We start from the raw sequence: 17,416 nt of genomic DNA, 5'->3' as shown, positions 1-17,416 counted from the left end.
ACATAACCCTTGAGGAAGTCCTATTTTATTAAGGCTGCCAATGGTACTAGGAATATTCCTCTGGGAAATCTCAAGAGCAGTCATATTCTGGGAGGACCGAGTGCAATCAATCTGATGTGCTAAGCCAGCTAATTGATTGTGTAAATTCCGGTTTTCATCAAGATTCAACTCAAGTTACCTCCAAATGTCCTGCTTTATTTCCATAGTAGGAGAGGGATGGGTACCTGAAGCTATGTTGCCTGGGTAATTACTTTTTAATAGTTTCGCATTTTGTCACGCCATAATTAGTACATTGTCAGCTCCTTGAAATGGAAAACAAATACACAGAGTGAGCATACACCATCATGGCACTCTAACTACTGAAAACCACCTGACCAGGGACAGTCAGAAAAACCCGAAAGAACTTAAGTCTCTGCAAAGCAATGAGCCAAGTTTTAAGATCCTTTCTAAAGTCCAGGTGGTTCTTCATGCCTGTTAAATAGGAGGGAAGAGTGTTTCACAGTTTGGCTATGACCACTGAAAAGGATCTACCTCACTAACCAAACTTTTGAAACTACCACCAGATCGTGTCCTAGTCAGCAACTACCAATGTAATTTTGATTTAATGAGTTCTAATCTGAATAGGGCTTTATGCGTGATGTAGAGATATTTTAAGTTAACCTGCTTCTTAATTGGAAGTCAATGGAGCTTAGAAATCTCGTACACGATTGAATTATATTGAAGAATGTCTAAGATAACGTTGCTGCCATATTTTAGACAGTTTGCAGTTTTTTCAAAGAAAGCTTATTGATATTTTAAAAAAGAGCATTGCAATAGTTGATCCTCGAAGAGATCAAGGCCAGAACCACTGCTTTCCTTGCTGTTGGTGGAATATAAGTGAAAACTTTCCGTAATACTAAAACATGATGACACCTTTCAATTCATCTGAAGACCAAAGGAAAGTTGTTGATACACAATGACTCCAAGATTTTTGGCAGGCTTAACCGTAGAAGGTAGGGCCACCAATGAATCTGGCCACCAATTGCTACTTAAGACCGAGGGATTTGGTCTGAAGATGATAACCTCAGTTTTATCTGCATTACATTTAAGACAGTTATCCTTCATCCAAAAGGAAATGACCTTCATACAGTTGTTAAAATTAATGGCTAGAGAAACAATAGTATGAGTGTCATTGGTATTAGGTATGGCGTGAAGAGCATAAGAGTGAATCAGCTTTGCCAAAGGAGTCACAAACAGAGTAAGTAATGTGGGGCTTAGCGAAAAGCCTTTGAGTCCCCCACATGGAAGAGAAAAAAAAATTGATTCAAACTCTCCACATATTACTATTTATGTTGTATCTGTCAAAATTGACCTTAAAAGATTCAAAGCGGTATCTTTAATGCTAAGCTTAGCTAGATGGGAAGTAAGAAGAGACGTGGAAACTGTATCAAAGGTTGTGGACAGATCTAATAAAATTATAGCCGCAGTCTGCTCCACATCAGCCAGTGATCTAGTACTGTCTACCAGCGAAACCAAGCTAGATTCTGTACTTTGGCCACTACGGAACCCGAATTGTCAGGGATCCAACAACTCGTGGTCCTCAAAGAATGTCATAAGCTGCCCACGCAGATATTTCTTTAAGATTTTTGCAGAAATCAGTAACAACGATATAGGATGGAACTTTTTTAAATCTTTTGATTTCAGGTTTGATTTATTTTAGAAGCGGCCTAACTACCATCTCTTTTTATACTTAGGAAAACATCCCATGGCAATTGATTTGTTCATAGCAGAGGCCGAATAACCTGCAACTGTCTCAGAGATCTGGTGCACGCAAGGTTCAAAATGCAAACCTGACTTGGTGTCCAAAAGAAGCTTCTCAGCCTGTTCACACAATATAGGAAGAAAAGACAATAGCATTAGTTAACTTCCCTAAACCATTATTTCCGAGACATTCTGTTGACCTTGCCCTCAAAATTTGAGAAATTCTTCATGCTCATTGATAGTTGCAAATTCAGAGTGGAGAGTTGTTAGAACTGGCATCTTTTGTGTGGTTTCCTCTGACTTTTTTGTCTTCTGACTTCCTGTTTTGCTGACTTCAATTTTGCTGGCCTCAGTATTCTGAGCACTTTACCACTGCTAACCAGTGCTAAAGTGCATGTGCTCTTTCCCTAAAACATGGTAACAATGGCATATCCAGATTTGGCATATTTAATTTACTTATAAGTCCCTTATAAAGTGCACTACATGTGCCCAGGCCCCGGGCCTGTAAAATAAATGCAACTAGTGGACCTGCAGCACAGATTGTGCCACGCACTCAAGTAATACTTTAATCATGTCTCAGACCTGCCATTGCAGAACCTGTGTGTGCAGTATTATACTGCCATTTTAAACTGGCAAGTTAACCTTCTTGCCAGGCCCAAATCTTCCTTTTTATACATATAAGTCACCCCTAAGGTAGGCCCTGGTTAGCTCCAAGGGCAGGGTGCAGTATATTTAAAGTGGACATGTACTTTTAAGTTTTATTTGCCCATATAGTGAAAAACTCTTAAATTCTTTTTTCACTACTGCACGTCCCATCTCACCACTAGTTTAACAATGGGGTTACCTTATTACATTTTATTAGTGTCATTTCCTATTGGGAAAAGATGGATATTTCGAGTTTGATGTCTCGAGCCATTCTGTGCCTCTGCCTGTCAATGAATATACATCTGAGAGCAGATGGGCTTTGTGCATACCCTATAGACAGCCATACACAAAGCGAGTTTAGGTGTGCCAGGTGGGCCAGTCTCCTCTTGATTGGCCATCACCAGGCTGATAAGCCATCCTGGGCAGAATAGGAAGGAGGAGCTGACACTTGCATCTGAATAGGGCTGTGCCTGTCCCCACAAAAGGAGATGCATACCCCCACTGTAGTGAGTCTGGAGCCAGAGCAGGAAGGGCAGGGGCCTTGCGCACTTCAAAGGCCTCTTTTTAAAGATTTCCCCACTTCAAAGGCAAAACTGGGTATAGGTACTTGACCCATGACACCATCAACTCTGTACACATCAGGACCTGAGGACATTCTGCCAGGAAGGACGTCTGTGCTACTGAATGGACTGTCACTCTGCTGAACTTAGCTGGACTCTGCTGGACTTTGCTGGACTCCTGCTTTTATTTGCCTGCCCTGCAGCCTCCTTCCCTCCTTGCTTGCAAGTGAAAGAACTGGACCTGCATCTCTACATCACCAGAGTCAAAGTGAGTCTTACGGCTTGCCTCCTGTTATGAAGTTGCAAGGACATCAAAGACTTCCTAAAACCCTGCTACAGCCTCTGGATTCTGCCTACTGTAAGTCCTGTCCTTCCAAGTGACGCCAATCCAGTCCTGGGCCCTAGGAGGTGTGTTTTCTGGCTGCCTTCTGCTAAAATTAATGCACTGCCTTCGTGGCACCCATCTCACTTCAATGCTGATGCATCGCTGATGCTGAGCAAGTCAAGGACAACACATCATCGGCTTTGTATTTCCACAACAATGCATCGCCTTCATCAAGAGGGGTTTGACAACAACGCATCCCCTACTGCATGGACCGGAACCGATGCATTGCATGCATCTGAAAGGATTAATGCTGACGCATAGCCTCCTCTGCTCCTCGTATCGGGCCGTTAACATCGACGCATTTCTCTATCCAAGGTACTTTTTCAGCAGGACAATGTTGGTCCCTGTATCCCACCCACGCTCCATCGCTGTTGGTCTGAACTTTCAGATTTGATCCGATGAAGCGCAACCAGATAGCCTTGGTTGGTGCCTTATGTTTCTAAGCACTATATTTCAAGATATTTTACATAACTCCGGCTCTACTTTTTTGATTTGTTGTTTTGGTCTAGTTTTGTTAATTAAATTAAGCTTGGTTTTTCTAACCTGGTGTGCATAATTTTTGTGTGGAGTTTTCACTGTTTTACTGTACTAAGTGTATCACAAATACTTTACACATTGCCTTGTGAGTTAAGCCTGACTGCTCTGTGCCACTCTACCAGAGTGTGAGCACAGGCTATTTTAGGGTGGTCATCTGACATACCCTGACTAGGCTTGTAGGCCTTTGATTAGACAGGGTGCATACCTCTGCCAAATAGAGTCCCAATTTCTAACAATAGACAAGATCTTAGACTAAAAAAGTGCCAAATTATCACAAAATGTGTAAAATATAAATCCTCTGAGCTCTTGAGAGAGGACATTATGTTTACGATCCAAAACAGCTCCTTTGAGCTGTCTGGAGCGTTAACAATTTTTGTACAGAATTTGGATTTTCATCCACAATAGCTTGCTTAAACTCCCTAATCAAGGTTTTATATTTGGTTTTTCCTGAAGCTCATACTCCCCCAGACTCGTTCTTGTCTAGGACAGTTTGTCTCCGAGACCTAAGTCTAAGATCCAGGGAGCAGAAGACTTTGCCCTATGAAAACGGACTGTCCTAAACAGAGTGGCCATATCCAAGACAGTATCAATTCATCTAAAAAATGCTTCAGTGGCTAGATTACCATCTGTTATGTTTATATTATCAAGAGCCCATGTAAAACATGCCTCCAACATACCTTTCCAATAACGTTTTAGGATTTTCATATCTGATGTTCAACAGCAGCCCTGAGGGGACTTCAAGACCAATGAAAAACCTACTGCATAGTGGTCCAACCAACTCAAGTGGGGCACTTCTTCAAACTTCAAAAGTGGATTATTTAAAAAAAATCGCATCAAATGTATGCCCTGTACAATGCATTGGAGGGCAAGCTATTTGATGGAGGCAAAAGCTTGATAGAATCTCAATGAGAGAACTGGCATCCTTGCACGTTAAATCCTCCAAATTAAAATTAAATTCTCCCAATACAGTCAAATGTGCCTTCTCTATTAAAGGTTCAATTAGCTGGCCTATTTACAAACTAAACATAGACTTGAGTCTCTGTAGACGCTAGACCAGAATCCAAGAGAACATCACAGTGAGGTGAGTTTTTAAGCTAAACGAGAGAGCCTTGCATGAAAAAGTGCAGTTGATAGGTTTAATTATACAATACAGGGAGTTTCTATACACAGCAGCAAATTCCCTTCCTATCTTAATCTCCGGATCTTGTCAAAGGATAGAGTTCCTTGGGAAAATCATTTTATGTAAATAACAATATAATTCTCTGTATTGTGAAGAATAGGCTTCTGTCACAGTACATGGAAGGAACCTTTAAAATGTATGTGTAGAATTTGAGATGTGTCTGTTGAGATTGATGACCAGGAAATAATATGAGAAATATTAATAAACATGATTTGTAAAAAGATATTGCATATGTAACATAATTTTGTTGGGGGATCAGAACCAACAGCAGTTGTTAGGTGCACTTGAGGAATTACAGGTCAAGTGCGAATTTTCTTTAGAATAGTATTTTTTTCTTCCCCTCATCCCAGACCTAAAAGTGACTTTGGAGGGGATTACCTTTTCTTGTGATGCACGATTATGTTCCTGTTGAGAGGTGACCTGACATGATCATTTGAGCTGTACTGTTACCATTGAAGCAGTGCCAAGACTGATTTGAATAAGGCGGGTATCTGTCTTGTGTCACACACAATGGAAAAATTATGGCATAGAATATAGCCCAGAGTGATCACCAGTGGATTAGAATTTCTCGAGTATTACTTCCATCACTTGTTTATTGCCCTTGACACTCTAGGTTCAACAGGTATGCTCAACATGGATCACAAGCCCACTGTGCCTCAGGTCTGAACCTACACTTCATAGATGAGACCTAAGACGGTTGAAACTGGTGTGGAGTTGCTTGTGTTTCTGGGACTTGGCTTGGCAGCTCAGGCTGAATGTCCATACAGGGGCAGGGCAAAGGTGATTTGGATATGGTTGGTCATTGTCTAGAGTAGCACGTGGATGAAAAATGATGGACAAGAACTTTGTTCTTTTTGCTTTTGTCGCCCTGGGTGGAAAAGGTATGCCCTGATGTGGGCCCCGTGCTCCTTGCCACTGGATTCAACATCTAGCTGATGAGGGATGATGCCCCAAAACCGGTCCCACAGGGCTTGTTTCCAGTCCAGGGAGAAACTGGTTGGGCAGTTCTGGCTGGACTGTTCCAATGGGGGGAAAGGTCAAGACTGATTTGCATATGGCTGGTCCAAATTGGGGTGGTGTGGTGAGCACAAAAACAATGATTAAACCCAGATTTGTGACTGGGGATGAATGTCTGATTTGTACAACATTCTGTGTATCATCTGTTCTTTTGCTTTTGTCGCCCTAAGTGGGAAGGGTATGGCCAGGCATTGGTCCCATGCACACTTTACCACTAGATTCAAGCCAGCCTGGCTGATGAGGGGTGATACCCCGAAACCTGTCCCAGGATGCTTGTTTTCAGTCTAGGTTGCTCTCTTCCTATGGGAGCAGGGTAAAGACTGATTTGCTTCTGGCTGGATCCAAACTTGGTTGGCGTGGTGACCCACTAATAATTCATTAAACCCAGATTTGTGACTGGGGGTGAATGTTTGATTTCTTCAGCATTCTGCCCATCGTCTGTTGTTTTTACTTCAGCCTTTCTTGACTGGAACAGTGGATACACAATTGTGCACAAGAATGCAGCCTGAGTGATTGCCAATGGCTTTCAATCATCCCTTACATCACTTTATTAGTTTCAGTTTACTCCTAAAGTAAGATGTGGATCCCATACTCACTGTGCCACAGGATTCAAACTTCACCTCACTGATGAGGCCTAAGTATGCCAAAATCATTCTGGTGTTGCTTGTATTCCCATTTAGAAGGGACATGGGCTAACATTCGGCAGAACTATTTAGCTTGAGATTTACAAAAGCTGATTTGCATATGGTGGGTCTCTGTTAAAAATGGAGCTTTGAGTGAAAAGTAATTGACTGAAACATGACCCCGCACAATCATAAATAGTAGGGGACCCTTTTGCCTGTTGTTTGCTGGCCATTCCTGTTGCTGCCTCTACTGACTTCTTGCATCTGTGATTTCCCTTGTGGGCGAAAGAGACCTCGCCGGACCCGCTACGCGGGTCCCGCAGCGCCGCATTTGGAGTCTGTGCCTACCTGGGAGAGGAGCTGAAAGCTTGGGCGCGAGGAGCTGCCGGCAGGGCTGCGAGCTTGGAAGCAGGGACTCAACTTACCAGGAGTCCCTGCGAGCCCTATTTGCAACACCTGGGCTGCTCTCCCTGCTGGCCCCGCCCCCCCGCCCACGGAGTGAAAAGCGAGTGAGGAGCTTGTCTTCACGGGACCCTTTTGCCTGTTGTTTGCTGGCCATTCCTGTTGCTGCCTCTACTGACTTCTTGCATCTGTGATTTCCCTTGTGGGCGAAAGAGACCTCGCCGGACCCGCTACGCGGGTCCCGCAGCGCCGCATTTGGAGTCTGTGCCTACCTGGGAGAGGAGCTGAAAGCTTGGGCGCGAGGAGCTGCCGGCAGGGCCGCGAGCTTGGAAGCAGGGACTCAACTTACCAGGAGTCCCTGCGAGCCCTATTTGCAACACCTGGGCTGCTCTCCCTGCTGGCCCTGCCCACCCGCCCATAATCTCTCCCCCTCATCTTAAGAGGAGCCTTACGTGCCGCTGCGCGGGAGCGCGCGGGAGCGTCCCGGGAGAAGCCCGGGACAAGGGCGGGACCGTCTGTGGCCGTCCGGGGCCGAAGGAGGCCGGGCTGGGCCCCCCCTCTTGGCAGTGCCATATACCACCCACTTCAGTAAGTGATTTGGATTATTGTGTATAACTTGATCATTGTAACTGATATGGCGTTGTCTGAGAACACAAGCCCTGTAATCAGCCACCTAACGATTTTACCAACGGAGACCGGTCCTTTGGCCATTGGTCCCTTAGACAAATTCTTTTTTAATCGATCAATGTCCATAGATAAGGAATTAACTTTGGCTGAGAAGCGTGCAGAGCGGAGGCTATCCATTGAAATTCTAAAGAATACTACGGACAAGTCTTCAATCGTTGCATACCCCACGTTGGTAACCCCTCTATCGTCAGTGAACCTACCAGTTACCCTTGAACACTCGGAGGTCCAGGGTGATAAAGCAAACAAGAGTGTTGTGGTAGATTCAAACAATCCTTGTGGTGGTAATTTCCTCCTATCTCCGCAGTCTGATCCAGGTTCCCGGGTTACATTGGTCAACTTGAAAATTGGGTCCAAAAGGAAACAACCAGTTTCAGTAAACAAATCTAAAAAGGCGGCAAGACCTCCCCAAAAATTCAGGAAGTTACACAAACTTGTGAACATTGGAAAGACAGGCAATGAACAAGTCCAAAGTTCTGGAAGTGCAATTTCTACTATCTCTGGGAACCAGGATAACCAAGACATAGTGGACAATTCTAGCACTGCTCCCAATGTATCAAGTAAAGAAAATACTGTATTATTTGCAGATGTGCTCCCAGAATTTGAAAAAATGTTTAGACAACTACTTACCCCTATCGAGGATAGAATTGCTAAACTCGTAGATAGGTTAAACCACTTCGAACAGACAACTTTAGACAATTTCTATTCTACAAAATCGCTAATTAAAGCAAATAGGGTGGAAGTAAATGCAAACTCCCAGGTTGTAACTAATCACCATGCACAGGACAAGGGTAGAATTCCCCAGAATGCCTCCCCTTTACCTCCAAAACAACATAAACCTCCAGCTAAAGGCGCGACAAAATTTTTAGATAGGGCTGATAGAGAGACTGCTGGCTCTGATCTTTTGCAGTCGACCACAATACATCCTATACAGCCTATACCAACCCAGACACAAAATTCATCAGCTGTTGCAAACATTGCGGTTACTCAGTGCCAAAAAGTGGGTAAAGGGTTAGCTTCTGCTAACGTAAACAACAGTACACGTATACCTCCACACATCTTGGGGGGAGGAAGTGGAGCTAATGTATGCCAGTTGACTGGTAAAACTTTAGCAATGTCGCAAACAAATAGTAAACCACAGGCGCAGAAACCAGCCCTTCAACCTGTCCCCCAAATTTCCAAATCTATTCCACTGCCCTTACAAAAGCCACCCTATAGGAAACCCCCAATAAATCTTACTCCAGACTCCTTCCCCTATGTGGCAGTTCTTATCAATGTTCCACCCTTACCTCCAGGTCAGAGAGAAAATTTCCAGATGCTTAAAAACAAGACCATGCACTGGTTAAAGGAAAATCGTCCTCTGCCGGGTGACATTGATGGACTAATAATAGGGGCTAGGAGAATTGACTGGATGGGTTATACATCAAAAACCCTGGGGGGGGACTGTATAGTGGTTAATTTCCAAGATCCCAGGGTAGCGGGATGGATAACAAGGCAGGGATGGGGAACAAACAAGGGAGGTATTGGTATTGTAGACCTCACCTTTTTCTACCCCCGACCTTCAAGTGTCACAACCAGTTTACTCAATGAGCCCTTAATTCCCCCTACTGTCCCTTGGCCAGTTATTCCTTTACCACCTCCTCCTGGTGGTCACACCCACACCTTACATATACCTCATAACCCTTATGTAGGATGGCAGGATCCAAGTTGGGGGTGTTGACATACTGGTATTGATAGTACGGGTGGAACTATAAAAGATGCAGGTGGCTTAGGTGAAGCTGGTAGTAATACCATTGGTACAAATCAATTGGTGAGTAACAGCAAGTCTGGGTGCGCGGCTGAAGAAGGTGATTTAGGACTGGGAACTTTAAACACTAATGTCTCATACCCTGTAATAGATGATTTCATTGTGGATCCAATATTCGATCGTGAAAGCCAGCATAGTTTAATGGAAAGTCCAATGCCAGCCCATGCATTTTCACCTGTTAAAGACCGGGACGGGACAAACACAGATATTGGTACCCTCTTATCATGGAATGTTGCCGGGTTGGCTAACAAGCTGGATTCCCAACTTTGGGTGGACTTCATAAGTGGTTTTGACATTTGTTGTTTCCAAGAAACCTGGGCTTGTGATCCACTCTTTTGCCTAGGTTACTTGAACTATTGTATACCAGCTACAAAAGGAGGAAGAGGGCGGCCTAAGGGTGGCCTAACCGTTTGGGTTAGGCAGGATTTGCACATAAACATAAAAACCCTAGATGTGGGAAGTATTGACTTACAAGCATTAAGAATCTCTGTTGTTAATGGTCAATTAATTGATCTGTATAATGTTTATGTGAGAGGAGATACAGTAACAAATCCATCCACTATTGAGTTGTCTGATGCAATTGAGGCTATTTCCCAGGAAAATGTAAAAATAGTTGTTGGGGATTTAAATAGAACTTTTGAACCCTTGAATTGCACAAACGACCCTATGGATAGTGATGTGGAAAATCTCTGGGGAGTACCTTCTCTTAATTTAAAACCTGTGAAGCGATGGACCAAAGAGATTCTATTGTTAAATGGAATTTGTTTGGAACATGGACTTAGAGCTCTTAATGGCAGAACACCTGGTGACATGGAGGGTAGCTGCACCTTTGATAATGGCATAAACAGGAGTCGAATTGACTACATATTATGTAGCCTTCAGTTGTGGAGCGGGGTTGTTGATATGGCTGTTAGGCCTCGGGTTGAAAGTGACCACAACCCCCTATGTGTGTCTCACAGGTGGTGGAATACCAGCCCCGGAAACCTATCCCAGACACACGACGAAACCCCATCCTTAAGTAACGATGAGCGCAGGTTAAAATGGCCCAGGGTACTAGCAAACGAGGCCACTATGTTATATATCACCGATAAGGTCAATAGTGCAATTTCCGCGATTGAAGCAGCCGTCCCAGTCGTTCCTGGGGATAACGGTACCACTGAAATCCATAATAAGCTATTCTCCCTTTTAAGACCATGTTTTTTCATTAAGCAAAGAAAGGGGAAGAAAATTAAGGAAGTGGGCAGGTGGTTTGATAAGCACTGCAGAAATGCACGCTTAAATCTGGGGCAAGCAATAAGGAACAGGGACCATGCCGCAGTGGTAAAGAGTAGGAAATTGTACAAACTGGCCATTTATCGTGCCAAAAAGAGATGGGACGAAGACCATTGGGCCCAATTACAAGAAGCCTCCGATAACAAAGACTCAATGTTATTTTGGAAAATCATCAAGTGGGGTAGTGGTGTGGGCTCAGTAAAACCTGACAGCAACGTACCAGTGGAAGCCTGGGTTGATTATTTTGGGCCACAGTACGCGGAAAGTAATAAATCCATGGTAGTTGATAACATAACACCGGTTTATGCAACTAACGATTTATTTTCCCTCAGTGAGGCAGAAATTGCTATCTGTTCAGTGAAGTGTGGGAGGGCGCCAGGTCCAGATGGTATCCCACCCGACATTTTCAAACATGATGTGACTAGATGGGCTAGATACATCCATCTTGTAGTAAATGCATTAGCAAGGGGGGCAGTGGTTCCAGATACTTGGAAGGGTGCAACCATCATCCCCATTCACAAGAAAGGGGATCGCTCATTACCTGCTAATTACAGGCCTATAAGTTTAATAGCCACCATGCAGAAAATTGTTGGGAGAATGGTAGTAAACCAGTTAATGGACTGGGTGGAAGATAATAGCGCCCTCTCCCCATACCAAGCGGGATTTAGAAAAGCAACTAGCACCATTGACCAGGTCTTTCGCTTCACCATATTGCGGTGGAAGACCGTTGAGCTGGGAAAGGGTAGCCTGTACGTCGCGTTTGTCGACCTACGGGCGGCGTTTGACTTAGTTCCCCGGCGTAAGCTATGGTCGGTCCTTTATAGGCTAGGTATTCCTGCTGAACTGCTAACACTAATCATGCGGCTACATGAATCCAATTCCGCTAGAGTCCAATGGGGCGGAAGTAGTGAAACAACACTGGACTTCCCTGTGGAAAGGGGTGTCAGGCAAGGCTGTTCCATGGCCCCTCTACTTTTCTCGTTATTTATTAACGGGATAGTAGAGAGAATGTTGAGGGCTAGTGTAGATGCCCCATCGTTAGCGGACACCAGGGTCCCGATCCTGATGTTCGCTGACGACACTCTTATTTTGTCTAAGACCCCCATGGGATTGCAACGTGCATTAAGCATTTTCGATGCTTTCTGCTTGGAGCATGGATTAGAGGTGAATGTAGGAAAAACCAAATTAATGGTTTTCTCTGCAGGACGTAAGAGTAACCCAAATATAACTCTAAATAATAGCAGGCTTGATATAGTTAAGGAATTTACGTATCTGGGAGTGCAGATCGCGGGGGGGAATGCCTGGACGCATCATGTGAATAAAGTAGTCCTAAAGCACCAGCAGCTTTCGGGTGCCCTAAGGGGGGAACATCGTAAATCAAAAACAAAACCAATAAAACCAGTAATGACAGTTTACGATGCGAAGGTCCTGGGTGCCACTTTATATGGCGCGGAACTTTGGGCATGGAATAGTCTGGTGGCTCTCCAGACTTCCGAGAACAAGTTCATGCGCGGGATTACCGGACTTCCACAGAGTACCCCCCTAATCCCATTGTTCTTGGAGTTAGGCAGACGTACGATTGTCGACAGAGCCCGACTGCGACCAGTCCTCTACTGGAGACGCCTTTGGACGACTCCAGAAATAAGACAGTACGCGGAGGGCTTTTTGTGGATAATCAAGGAAGATATCTTCCACAAGATAAAATGGTTAAAACATCTGAAGACCATGTTGGCTAATATAGGGTTTTCGAATTTGTGGAATAACCCCGAGGGAGAAACCTTCCCAAGTAAAGAAGCCATCAAGGAGCAATATTGGGATTGGGTGGGAGGCAAGATGCTGAATGACACCAGGGCAGGCTCTATGTCTGGCCGCTTCCTGGAGATTAAAATTTTACCTGTCCTTGAAAAATACTGGGTTGATATTACTGTACCTATGGACAGGAAACTTGTCTTTCAGCTAAGGGCAGGATCCATCCCCCTTAAGAAATTAACATCAGGCTGGCACAGTCCTACTAATAACCTATGTCCCGTCTGTGAGAATGCTGAGGAGAGTATAGGCCATTTTCTTTTCGTGTGTCAGGCTTATGCAAAACCGAGGAGAAAATGGCTCTCGCCGGTATGCAGAAACCTGGGGACACGTGATAGTGTAGTGGCCCTAAGAATTTTGTGCACAACAACCCAGGATTCGATAATTATGGGGGTAGCGAAATATATGGGTTGGGCGTGGGCGATACGACGACGATTTCTGGGGGGCAGCGGGTAACTAGGGTTTCCCTTTTTTATAGTTTTTATGTAAAATGTACAAAATTGTTTTAAGCCTAATTTTGTATGAGCTGCATTGTGTTTAATGTCCTTTTATTCTGGTTATGTATTTTTGTGTATTGTTTGATTTTATGTGCTTTTATGCGAATTTTCTTGAATAAAGCTTATACAACATTATATTAAGTCAAGCCTTCCTTCCGTCACTTTCTTGTATGCTGCAGTTGAAGGCCTAAGTGTGATTGATGTGCCCAGATTTGTGTCCCATTTGCACTGTGCCGCAGGACTCCAGGTGCACCACTGTGAAGAGGCCTAAATAGGTATAAATTGTCCTGGGTTACTTTTGTTCCCATCTAGAGGAGGCCCAGCTTGGTGGACTGGGCTTGACCCTTTCTTTTGGAGCATAGAATGTGCTGGTGAGGAACACAGTTCATTTTTGGCTGGAATAGTTCGCTTGGCACTCCACCCCCTTCACCTTGGCAGCAGTAAACTTCCATCCACCATAATCATCCTGTGTTGCCAGTCCATGCCCTCATGAAACCTACACCTCACTGTTTCTATAAAAGGCTACAAGAACTGTTGTTTTTACCACTTGCATAGTGAGGCCCCAAAGTGAAAGCTCTAGCTCTCCCCTCAGCCACACACTGACCAATCTTGATTTCACTGAAAAGGGGTGAGTCAATGACTGGCAGTTAATGACTTTTTAAAACTATAACGTTCAGAATGGAATGGTGCACTGGAAAAGTGTTCTCCTCCAAATAATTGTTGAGACGGTATTTATAAATATTCCTTTTACTTTCTTTTTTATACATACTTCTTCACAAGAAATCCATGAGTGTACATAAACCATCCAGCCAATGAGTTTCCTTCAAAATATCAGTTTTTAACTTCATCAGGGCTCATACATATCGTGTTTACAGGATATTCATTTTCTTCATCATAAATAACTCAAAGTTTGTTCCAATTGATTGATACATAAATAGTTACATAGATGTACTTCCTTCTTGGAATAGGTCAAGTACGTTCCAAAAATATTTCACAATGGTTTAGCCCGTAAGTTAGGGAACGAGGGTTATTAGCCCATCATTGATACCTTCAATCATCTTGTTACCCTCCTCTGGCTTTCAACAGCAAAGTGGAAGCTCCAACTCTCCCACCAGCCACACGCTGACCACTCTTGGTTTCACTGAAAAGGATGAGCCAATGAGTGGTGTTCAATGACATTAGTGACTTTCTAAAACTGTTGCTTATGAACTATGATATTTTAAAGAGCAGTTACTGTCCTAAGGCTGTTGTGACTGCCTTTCCTACCCTTTTCTCTTCCTCACTGCATCAGGCAGAGCTCGGGCAGCAGTATTCCCTTCACTGAAACGCAGCATGCTGCTAGACACTGCTTAACACCATCCTGGACTCTCACTCACCCAGGTTTCTGCTTTTATGGGTTTTTGTTCAAAGTGCTTTATCACACGTAGAAGAGCCTTGCATACTTGATTCTTGCATAACGTGCCAGGCTCCACAACCATGTCTACTGCCGTCATCAGCCAGCCAGGATGTCACACTATTTATGTTCAAACTCAACATTTGCCAACAGTCAGGTTTGTACTCCAAAGGAACTGAAGTTTATCTTGGCCAAGAGACTGTGCATGTACATGGGACCCACAGTGGCAATGTATTTACTCTTTGTTTCCTATTCCACTTTCTCCAGGTACAGGAAAAGTACCCGTTATGTTGCCTTCCTCTGTGCTGGATGGCTCTGCCACCTTCTCATGCATTCAGCCTGTCAAGCTATATCCAAAAAAAAGGCAATAAGGAATAACAGGATAAAAAGTCACAGGCACTCGTTAAATTGTCTTTTGAATGCCGTTTATTAAAAAGAGAGCGTAATAGAATATTAATAATAGTTAAGAAGTGGCCAGACAATCAACATTATTGTGGTAAATTGAAGAAGATCAATGCAGATGTAAGCAAATTGATTTGGATAGAAAAATGTAAGCAAACAGGCCCTTTGGGCAAAAGCGCTATACACTAGTGAACAGAATAACACAATAGAATTTTGGACATTAATCATTAACTTGAATACAGTTAGTAGAACAACAACATCCTCTACAGTTACTGAATCAGGATGGGTCAGGTTTTTGCAATCACATTTGAATTATAACCCAGGTGTGGAGTTTACCCAAGGTCCAGATAATACAAGTGGAACAAAGGATACTGAGGAAAATGAATTAAATGCAACTGAAGACCAAGTATGTAAGCTTATTAAGAAACAGACTTGATGGAGCACCTGGTCCGAACGGGATTCCAACTGCCCTTTACCAAGAGAATGCACTAATTTGGCAGGTTACCTAACAAGGGTTTTTTAACCAAGCATTGTAAACATCAACTATACCGGAATCCTGAAAAGGTTTGATAGTTTCTCCAATCTATAAAAGTGGAGAATGGGCACAGCCAACAAATTATTGATTAATTACGTTGCAAGATACAGAAGCTAAATTCTTTATGCAAACCTTCCGAGAGAATTAATCGAGAGGGCAATAGAGATGCACTAAATCCCGCCTTATATAAGGACAAGGTACGACAACTAATATTTTAACACTTGCAATTTTAATTGAAAAATACAAATGGAGAAATCATCCGTTATACTTATGTTTCGTGTGTTTTAAATCAGCTTTTGATCATGTAAAATAGCAAATTCTATAGGGAAATTTGGAAAAATATGCCATTGGCCCTGGCCTTTTAAAATCAATGCAATTACTATACACCGACACCTAGACTAGGGTTTGACTAGGTAAAGGCACATAGCTATCAAGAAAACTCGAAACAACCCAGGGTTTAAAACAAGGGTGCATTCTAGCACCCTACCTATTTAATTTATTTTTATCTGATTTTATGGAAACTCTAGATAATGAGTTGGCTCATCCACCTAAATTGGCAAAAAAATGTATTTCAAATATATTATATGCCGATGACGTTGCTCTGCTAAGTCAAACAAAGATAGGTTTAAAGCATTTTATACATAAAATATCAAAATACTCAATTGCGAACAAGATGGTAATAAATAAAGCAAACACAAAAGTAATGGAAGTTAATAATAAGGCACTGAAACATAGTAAATATAAATGGTATTTGCAAAGTCGACAGTTAGAACAAGTGAAACAGATAAATACCTGGGTGTACTGTTTGATGACAAGGGCTCATTTTTACAACATAAAACAGAGCTGACAAAAAGAAGTAGCTCCCTACTTATGGCTTTTCGATCATTGCATAGTTCTTTGGGAGGGCCTACCTATCTCCCACTACTAAAGGTTATAAAAGCAAAATTGCTGCCCAGTCTCACCTATGGTAGTGAAGCATCCTGTGGCAAGGACTCCGTACTCTTGAATAATGATATTACTAAAAGTGTCAAGTATTTGTTTCAGCTCTCTTCTAACGCATCGCCTGCACAAATTAGATTAGACTTTTGAATATGCAATCAGCAAATTGCAAGGATGGGGAAGTATATAATGGAATGGAAACGAATAAAAACTAATACTTCTAATACAATGAGTTGCTTACTCTGGCAAGAAATACAGTGAAATCAAAGTTCACAATTTTGGAAATATCTGCAAAAAGCACTGAAAGAGTTATCGGCACATGAGATTTGGGAAATGACTATAACACCAACATCCTTTAAAAAAATGATTAACGGAATAATAAAACGTCTGTCGCTCCTGAAAGATAAAGAGCAATTTACTAAGCGAGCACTTAGCGCCGGGATACCCTGCTGGGTAGCAGTGTGCTTTCTAAATAAGTACATTCATGGATGATTGTGAAAGAGTATAAGAGCCTTAAAGCCCATCCCTTTTTAGAACCTCCTTGGACTACACAAATAAAAAATAGATTTGTTAAAGCGAGATTTGGCTATCTTCCAGGATCAACGCATGCATTGCCATGGTTACGAACATCTAAGTCGATCCCGTGCAGACTATGCAACCAATGGGAAGGAAACATTATTCATTTGGTTTGTATATGTACAGCAATGAAGGAAGAAAGACGGAGATATTTAAAAAGCTATTTTAATAATCCAGGAGTACGATCATGCAGACAAGCTCTGGTAGTCTGTTTTAAACCAACGGATATAATCATGAACGTAAACTTTACAAAATTTCTGCTTTTAGCAAAAAAGAAATTAGAAGCCAGTGACTTGAGTATGGTAAATTTGGTAGTTGAAAATGCCTAGAATAAAAATCTAATTTGCACAGAAGAATTTGCACATAACTGATGATTTCACTAAGTGTAACTTGCCTCTTTTATATTAAGATATGAC

This window comes from Lissotriton helveticus, chromosome 1_1 (assembly GCF_964261635.1).
Source record: "Lissotriton helveticus chromosome 1_1, aLisHel1.1, whole genome shotgun sequence".
Classification (NCBI taxonomy): Eukaryota; Metazoa; Chordata; class Amphibia; order Caudata; family Salamandridae; genus Lissotriton; species Lissotriton helveticus.
The sequence above is the reverse complement of the archived record's forward strand: the minus strand, read 5'-3'. Positions refer to the sequence as shown.